Genomic DNA, 9636 nt, shown 5'->3' with positions numbered 1-9636 from the left:
ATGGTAAGCCGGTGCCCCCTTTAGGGACATGCACAAAAAATGGTCTCATTGGGAAGTTGTACCTTGGTGGCTGTATCATATCTGTCATTCAATTCCACCGGCTTTGGTGATTCAACTTGAGCCCACAACCTGTTCAATAGATCCTGACCAATGATCAACTTCTCTGTTTCAAATTTGGAAATATAAACTGGATGAACCAACTTAATCTTCCCAAAGGTGAACTCTAACAATGCCTTTTGAGTGAGCTGTGCCTTAGTCTCTGTGTAACTTGTAATGTTCACACTACAAGCTTCCACTTTCAGTCGTTGGTCTGAGGTTTCCATAATTTGTTTCAGGTTGCCCATTGTGGTGGCAGACATTAAACAAATTTCAGCCCCAGTGTCCAACAAGGCTCCTCACTCCCACACATTCTCAATGGTCACTTCTATGTAAACTTGCTTGGCTCTGCCTCTCTGTGTCAGATCACCCAGTAACATCACCAAAGGTTCAGCTTGCCTGCAGGCAACTTCCCCCACTGGGAGGTCCCAGTGGGCTGATGTGTCAGAGAAACCCCCCTGCTGTTCCTCACATCCAATCAAAAACACAGAGGCGGGGACAGGGGGTGGTTCCAGAGCTAGTCATTCCTTAGGTGGCGAGTCCGGCCCTTTACCCTGGCTACTAACTTCCAGTTTGGGAAGAGGGGGCAAAGGGAGCAGAGCTAAGCGTAGCAGTAGCTCAGAAACTGCAACATTGCTCAGAGACTGAGTTAACCCACCTAGGCTAGGAGCAGATTTCTTTTTTTTATTGTAAGCCTGGGTGTCTTGGATTCCATCCTTGGGAGGTTCTTTCCTTCTTTGAATCTCTGTCCCCTCTAACTCCAGTGGAGAAATAGGGCTCTCAGAGCGCCTTGCCAGTACTTGGGTGCTTGAATCTTTACGATCAGAAGTGCTATTGTACTTGCTTTCCCAAGCTTTCTGTGCCATTTTTTCGAATTTCAGCTATGTTCATATACGTTGCGTCTGCATGTAATATGATCATTTCCTTAATCGTTGGGAACAAATTAGCAACAAACAACCCTTTAAAGCTCACCTCTTCCTCGGCCCCGGGTCGATCTTGACCCGCAAAATAGGTTTTCCTAAGCTTTTCATAGTAATCACGGGGGGACTCATGCTTACCCTGTTTGATCTGGTGTGCGGCAGTCACTGCTGCCACTGGATCAATGAACCTGGAATAGTCCCTAACTAATGCTCTGCACAAGCGTTGAAACCTATCGCAGACCATGGACCCTTGCCTCTCCATCCAAGAATGGACTTGGCGAGAGGTAGTTTTGCGGATTAGGAGAACCTTTTCCTTCTCCGTAGCCTCAGGATAGAAACTCAAAGCATACTTAATGTCCTTAATATACGCTTCCACATTTCCTTCCTTGTCTGCTGGGTTAAAGGTTTCACAATCTTTAGCCAGTTCTCTCAACTGGCGCATGTTAACCTTTCGGTCTGGACTCTCGGGAGAGGAAGTTCGTCTGTGCGACGAGCTTCTTACCCTGGATGGAGAAAAACTACAGGGAGGGGTACGATCAGGACGAGGCAACCCGGGGCCTAAATGTGGAGACGGTGTGCGACTCCGTGCATTGGCCGGTTCCGGCTGTTCCTTTATGCTGTCAGGTGTCAGCTTTGCAGCCCACCAAGAGGCAGCTTTCAGGGCCCCTATTTGTTGCTTGAGACGCTCATTTTCAACTTCAGTTGATTTGAGTTCTCCCCTAAGCACCTGATTTACTCTCCTCATTTCTTCACTGTCCCTTTTTAAATGTATGACCTCGCCTTCGAGTATCTCCATTTTTACAGTGCCCAAATCTTTCTCCCTGACTGTTTTGCAAAGACGCATTTCCAAAACATCCCGGTCCTTCAAAACTATCCTTTCATTTTCAACCGCTTTACATCTGTCATTTTGCAGACCTTTTACTTGGATCAGAGTTGTTTCCAATTCAACTTGACATTGTCTTAAATCATTTCCTAATTGCTCTCTCTGTTCAATTAAGTCCTCTTTTTCAGCATTCAACACAATGACTTGTTTTCCACAAGTATCTAGCTTTCCTTCAAATTCTAAAACCATTCCATGCCGTTTGGCTCTTTCTTCTTTCGCTTTAGCATACTTTTCTCCTAGCTTTTTCAGTTTTTCAAACTTGCTTATGATCCAGTTCACTACCCTTGAGCTCGCAAGTGCTAAGCTAGCCATAACTTTCATCACCTCTATCGACTCTTTTTCGAGTTGCGTCGTAGTGTCGTTTACCAACTGAGTTCGACGCGACTCTACTTCAAAGTCCAAACTGCCTAGGCGTCCAAGGAATTCAGGAATCTCTGTTCCTGGTACCTTAACAATCAATGCTTCACATGGGGACATTTGGGTAATCATTGTTTTGGCTATTCAGTAACAACCCAACAGAACAGTACTCGATTAATCACCTAATGACTCTAATGCCAACGCTTAGGATATCAACAATTTATCACAAGTAACTAAAACAGACTTAATCTTTTGTGACTTTGGATTTATGACTGATGTCAATCCATGCCATCTTTTGGAAATGCCGGTTGGCCTGGGTTCGTAGCTCTATGTCGGGATTTCGGCTCTCATCCACTTCAAAGAGTTTTTATCACCCACAGGCCCCTTTCTCCAGACATCTCATAGCAGAATAACAAACTATTTGGCCTCTTCTCGGTGCCATCCTCCCCAAAACTGTCACTTTGATGCAAACCAGTTCCAAGCTGATGAGCTAAGGAAATCTGATAACTTTGGGGGGGAGAGGTCTTCTTTAGATCCGTGCTTCAGCTCAGAGCCCAAATACTCTTATCCAAATACACCCAACATAACGCTACACACCACATCCCAAAGATGCTCTATTGGGTTGAGATCTGGTGACTGTGGGGGCCAGTTTAGTACAGTGAACTCATTGTCATGTTCAAGAAACCAATTTGAAATGATTCGACCTTTGTGACATGGTACATTATCCTGCTGGAAGTAGCCATCAGAGGATGAGTACATGGTGGTCATAAAGGGATGGACATGGTCAGAAACAACGGGCCGTGGCATTTAAACGATGCCCAATTGGCACTAAGGGGCCTAAAGTGTGCCAAGAAAACATCCCCCACACCATTACATCCACCACCACCAGCCTGCACAGTGGTAACAAGGCATGATGGATCCATGTTCTCATTCTGTTTACGCCAAATTCTGACTCTGAAATCGAGACTCATCAGACCAGGCAACATTTTTCCAGTCTTCAACTGTCCAATTTTGGTGAGCTTGTGCAAATTGTAGCCTCTTTTTCCTATTTGTAGTGGAGATGAGTGGTACCCAGTGGGGTCTTCTGCTGTTGTAGCCCATCCGCCTCAAGGTTGTACGTGTTGTGGCATCACAAATGCTTTGCTGCATACCTCGGTTGTAACGAGTGGTTATTTCAGTCAAAGTTGCTCTTCTATCAGCTTGAATCGAGTCGGCCCATTCTCCTCTGAGCTCTAGCATCAACAAGGCATTTTCGCCCACAGGACTGCCGCATACTGGATGTTTTTCCCTTTTCACACCATTCTTTGTAAACCCTAGAAATGGTTGTGCGTGAAAATCCCAGTAACTGAGCAGATTGTGAAATACTCAGACCGGCCCGTCTGGCACCAACAACCATACCACGCTCAAAATTGCTTAAATCACCTTTCATTCCCATTCAGACATTCAGTTTGGAGTTCAGGAGATTGTCTTGACCAGGACCACACCCCTAAATGCATTGAAGCAACTGCCATGTGATTGGTTGTTTAGATAATTGCATTAATGAGAAATTGAACAGGTGTTCCTAATAATCCTTTAGGTGAGTGTATATGTATGTATGTATGTATGCATGTCCAATTGCTTTGACAATTCAAATGCACTGAATTGAGAGAGAGAGAGAGAGAGAGAGAGAGAGAGAGAGAGAGAGAGAGAGAGAGAGAGAGTTGTAGTCCAGACCACTGCAAAATTCTTGCTGAAGTGATCTGGATCACCACCCAATGGCCCAAGGACCACTGCAAACTTGGATTTCAATGTATTTGTGTAATCTGTGTTGCAATAGCACCTACCATGTTCCTTTGTGGTGATCTGGTTAATTCTGATCTGGGAAAACCACAATCCTGCAGGTTTAATAAGTCTCTCTACACATCAGTCCCTGAGTACCTTCAACCAATGGTCATTTTGACCAATTAAGCCCAAGATTTGAGTCAATTAAGTTGTCAAGGACTACCCAGTGAAGACGTGAACTCACGACTAGGTCACACTGTGAGCTCACCAGAGCAGACATTACACTGAGCTCACTGTGAGCTCACTTAGCGCTTTTCCAGCGACATGGTGACGGTGCTGGAGCCGGAGCCGCTGCCCTTAGCCGGTGGCTAACCCACCTCTATGTTACAAATGTTCCCTAAACACTTATTTTGCAAGATCAATAATAATCCTTTAGGAAATTTAAACTTTTACTGACACACATAGTTAATAGCAATGTATTATAACTTTACCAAAAATAATAATCTGTATATCTTTAATTGTTTAGACGTTATTAAGATATAATGCATCTTTCACATAGGGAACATTTGTAACATGTTAGGAAAAACAAACAAATGATTTGAAAATATTCATAATTACAGCATACAATTTGTCAGGCTTCATAACAATGGTATTTATAACATACTCTGTAAAAATCAAGCAAATAGCATTTGTGGTTCACGAGAAAATATATATATATAATCAAAGCTATCAGACTATAGCAGCCGGTGTATGAAGACACATACGATTATACAGCATTATTTGGCAGCTTCGCAAGACCTAATTTGAAACGTTGTTGGTAAGTTAGATAATTAGTGGGGACCCTCTATTTGCAGTTCTTCCCCTCCATAATTGCTAAAATAAAGTTTTACTGACATTTTATTGACCCTACCACTGCATAGGGCACATCTGTAACATGAACGCTACTGAATGGCACATACATTGAAAACTACGGAGAACTGAGACAAATCCACTTTACACTTCATAAATAATCTTAAAACGTTTCCAACCAAGGCAACACCCACTTGAAATACGTTCATTCTCATTTTTGGTAAACAAAAAGAGAGATTGTTACATATGTTCCCTATGATGCATCTACAGAGAGAGAGAGACAGACAGACACTAACTCTCTCTCTCTCTCTCTCTCAGCTGGGAGTGTGTGGGAGGGGTCTGCAGTGAGCGGGAGTGCTGCTGAGAGCTCTGTCCTTTGGCTGCGTTTTTTTGTTGCTTTACTTTTTTCAGTTTGTTTATTTTGTCTTCTGTTTTCAGTGCTTTTCTTATTGTGGGGGAACAGGGGAGGGGAGGGGGGAGTACCGGTAGTTCTTCCCGGGTCGGGGGGTCGGACCCCCTGAATGCGTCTTTTGAAAAACTGACCCGACGCCATGGAGTCAAGATCGCTCCGGTGCAGTTCTGCCCCCTAGAGCAGTGTGTGTTAGCGGTTGGGGAGGTAGCAGGGTGTGAAAATATCAAGTCTGCTGCCATTGTTATCTTCTTAAAAACCACTGATCTGCTCAATCAGCTAGTGGCTAATGGCACAGTGTTAGACGACACTTTCACCCCGGTGTTGCCGCTCGCTGCTCCTGCCCGGAAGGTAACGCTGTCTAACGTCCCTCCGTTCATCCGCACCGGCTCGGGCAGCTGATGTCCGGCATTAAGAGGGTCCAGCTGGGCTGCAAAGCCCCGCAACTGAAACACGTCGTGTCCTTCCGAAGGCAGCTGTATATGATCCTCAATAACATCAATGAGGATCTTAATGTCATTTTTAAATTTAAGATCGACAATACCGACTACGTCGTGTTCGCTACTTCGGAGTCCATGAAGTGTTTCAGGTGTGGGAGCGAGGGGCATGTCGTGAGGAACTGTCCCGAGCAGGACAGGGAGCGGGAGGAGGAGCGGGGCGACGCGGGGAGGAATAGAGACACCGGCCCGCAGCCACAGATGCAGCGGGCAGACAGAGATCGAGCCCCGGCGGAGGAGACAGTCGCCGGTCGGACCGATGGTACCAGTGATGCCGTGACGGGGGAAGAGCTGCCCGGAGGCGATGACGCACAGCTGGGGGACGGGGTCGAGGCAGCGGGGGATAGTGACGACCGAGACGCCGGGGGGAGATGGTGTTGAGGCGGTGCACGGGGCGCTGGTTAGTGACGAGGAACAACCTCAGCAGCCAGCAGACGGGCGGACAGACACACAGGGTGTAGCCGAGGAGGAGGCAGGGCCAGGCTCGGCGGTACAAGCCGAGGCGCCGGGTGGAAAAAACGCACTAAGAAGGTGCTGGGAGGGAGCACGGACGGTGTTGGTAAATAGTGGCAGTAAAAGAAGTGGTGGCACAGTAGTGAAGCTGGGGTAGCGAGCGGCTTGGTGGGGAAAGGTCCGGCTACACGCTGGAGCATCGCGGCTCGGAGTGACAGTGAGGGCGGCTTCATGGATTCCTCTCTCGCCTCCTCGTCCTCGGTGAGTCAGAGCTGCAGTGAAGGATATCAGGAGGTTTTTAGAGAAAACGAAGGGAAAGAGGTCTGTTGTAGTGGAGCAGTTTTTCCCAGATCGTGCACGCCTGCTGGCCTCTATTAAGTTTTTACAGAAACCCTGACCTATCAATTTGTACAACACTCACTGAAAACCATGGTTGGGGTCAATTCCTGTTTTTCAATTCCAATTCCTCCTACAAATCAATTCAAAATTGCAATTACTTTTTGCATTCACAGAATATTCTTTATTGGAATTGAATTGAAAAGGGAATTAAAAATTGAATTGGAATTGACCCCAACCCTGTTGAAAACAAAACAAAAAATACAGATCTGGTTCTTCAAATCTTCACTCTGGTTTCATTCTGTGTCGTAGTTCATTTATCTTGCTGTTAATTGCACCACCAATTACACTCTTTGGGGTACTGGGCAATTTTTTCAAGGTAGCCCCTAAAAAACATGTATCACATAGATTTAATGACTTGCACATAGATATATAAAAATCTTTTAATAAACATACCACATATCTTTGAGAAGGGTTCATTAGTTACATATTGCCACAGTAAATCAACATTTTTGTGTGTGGGTGTATTTAAATGTTTTGGTGTATGCTCTTAAACTTGTCTTACACTAGTTCATAGTAAAATCTGTACTTGGCGAAGCAGCTATGCAAAGGCAGTCTTTTCTCCATTAATACCTTGCTTAAGCATTACATTGATGTGGCACAACTGGACTGAAATGTGAAGTATTTGCTCAAAAGTCAAATTTAAATGAGACATGAAAGTTTATATTGTCAAGGATCCCATGGCACTATTCATTATTATTATGTATTAATATGTCTGAAGCATTAATCCAAGGTGATTTACAAGGTGTTGTTGAAAGAGTGACGTGGCTGAATTCTAAGTCAGGCTTCCCTCAATCAGGTCTAACAAATTTGTTATGACTCCACCTTTACTGCTGTGTAGTAATCTGCTGGTACAAAATGGCTGCACCCCAGAGGGTGGTGGGTGAAGTGAGTCTGTAGAGCACTTTGGGATCTTTCCAGCTGCTACATGTAAGGTATTATTATTTATTAATAAATTAACTCTAGTCTCTGAAACTAAAACAAAGGCCAAAGGAACATTTCAAATGCTAACCCTTTGTGTTCTATACAGTTAAAAAGGAGAGTTAGAAATTTTGTACAACAGCATTTACATACCATATATGGCTTCCACCTTTAAGCGATCCAGAGGTGTCTTTTTCTCCGAAGTTGGATCTCTCTTGCTGCCACCACCACGAAGATTGCTCTTTAATAATGTTGGAAAGTCAAAGACAGCAACCGTCAGGGTTCTTGCATATGACGTATTCGTGCTGCACCTCTCTGCAAGGATCCAGGACAGTTTGTCAATGTAAACTCCAGTGCCTGGGAATATTTCCACCTAAAAGACAATGGTAAATAAAAAACAAGTTTATCCCCAAACTATTCTTATATTATGTTAAGTGGAATACATTATCAGTAAGGCTGTGATTTTGTTACAGAAATGTGTTATTAAAGACCACAGTATGTCTCAATTCTAAGTTTATTAATTTACAGACATAATAAAGTCAGTGAATCTGTGACACCCATAATTCAATTACATTCTTATTATCAACTATAACTATGAATATAACTGATAATGTAGCATCATTAGATTGTTTACAACCAATATTTGTTTTCAATATATATATTTTTACCTTGTCTTTGTAATATTGTAGACCAAGAGTGTTATACCTGTTTTGGTGATTCTTTGTCAGATTCAGAACAATTTGCTGTGGGGCTGTCAGAACCACTTGATGGTGACACACTTTTGTCTTCATCGCTGATAAATGTGGCTTTTGTTACAATTTTTTTCAGATTGTCCAAAAGGTCTGGAATCTCTGGAGAAAAAAACCTTAGTATTAAATGATAATCATTTCTAGTAATATATTTAATACAAAGTGAAAACAAAACCATCAATGCCTGCAATTATACTTGAGAGACTTGCTCTATGTTATTGGCAAACTGACCTTTTTGTGGGTCATTAACATTAGCTACGAAAAAAATAAAAGAGATAAAATACAAGAATTACCAGGTCTAATGTAATGCATATAGTCATTAATGTAGGATTATGAAGTTATGTTGAAAAACTTTATTTAATAATCAGTATTATTAAACTATTAGACAGTGCACATTAAGAGTCTGTATTGTGGTTCTAGATTACTTCAGTATGATCAACTATAATACATTACTCTGGAATCTAAATTACTGAAGAATAACATTTATCAAGGTAAGGAATTATTTGCTATAAATAAAAAAACTTACCATCAACCATACGGTTTCGAAGACATTGGTTTTCATTTTTAAGTCTTGTGTTTTCCTTTTCGAGCTGCTTAACTTTTTGCTGTAGCTCAACTTCACTGGACTCTTTAAATGTCTGTAGAATATGACGGGATCTAATTCTTGAAGCTCCATCGGTTTTCTTTCTTATTTTGTGCTGTATTCAGAGAGGAAAAGAGTTTAAAATGAAAATATATATATATATGAATATGATTAAAAAAAAACAATCCTGCAATACATTTATTTAATATTTGCAGTAATTATCTCACCGGTAACTGTGGTTCATCAAGGTCACTATCATCTGAAATTTGAAGTTTTTTGTTTGGTTTAGGTACTCTCTTCATTTTAGGACAGGGCATTTTTGTTAGGTCATTAAGTTTTCTTCTTAGTTCGCCTTCTTTTCCTAAAATAAAAATAAAATAAATAAAACCCTGCATTATGTCCACAGATATTTGGGGATTATATTTATTTGTCATAAAAATACTGTGCTTTGACCATACAAATTAAGATGAACAGCCAACGCTGAATCAAAACGGAAGTTAAATTATATCTGGTTTAATTTATTTTGTGATTTGGGGGATTTTATTGTAAAGCACAACACACAATAAATCGTTCTTACAAATGCCAGTCAAGTATGACGAGTTTTTAGCGCCCTCACCACCACCTACCATGTTATAAGAGTATGTTAGAAGTACAACACATTAATAACTTAAACATTCATTTCAAATATACTGTGATTGTATATATCAAATAGCATGTAAAGACTTTAATGTTTTTTTTTTAAATAAACATTGTTACCAGTCA

Source organism: Amia ocellicauda, unplaced genomic scaffold (assembly GCF_036373705.1).
Source record: "Amia ocellicauda isolate fAmiCal2 unplaced genomic scaffold, fAmiCal2.hap1 HAP1_SCAFFOLD_58, whole genome shotgun sequence".
Taxonomy (NCBI): Eukaryota; Metazoa; Chordata; class Actinopteri; order Amiiformes; family Amiidae; genus Amia; species Amia ocellicauda.
The sequence above is the reverse complement of the archived record's forward strand: the minus strand, read 5'-3'. Positions refer to the sequence as shown.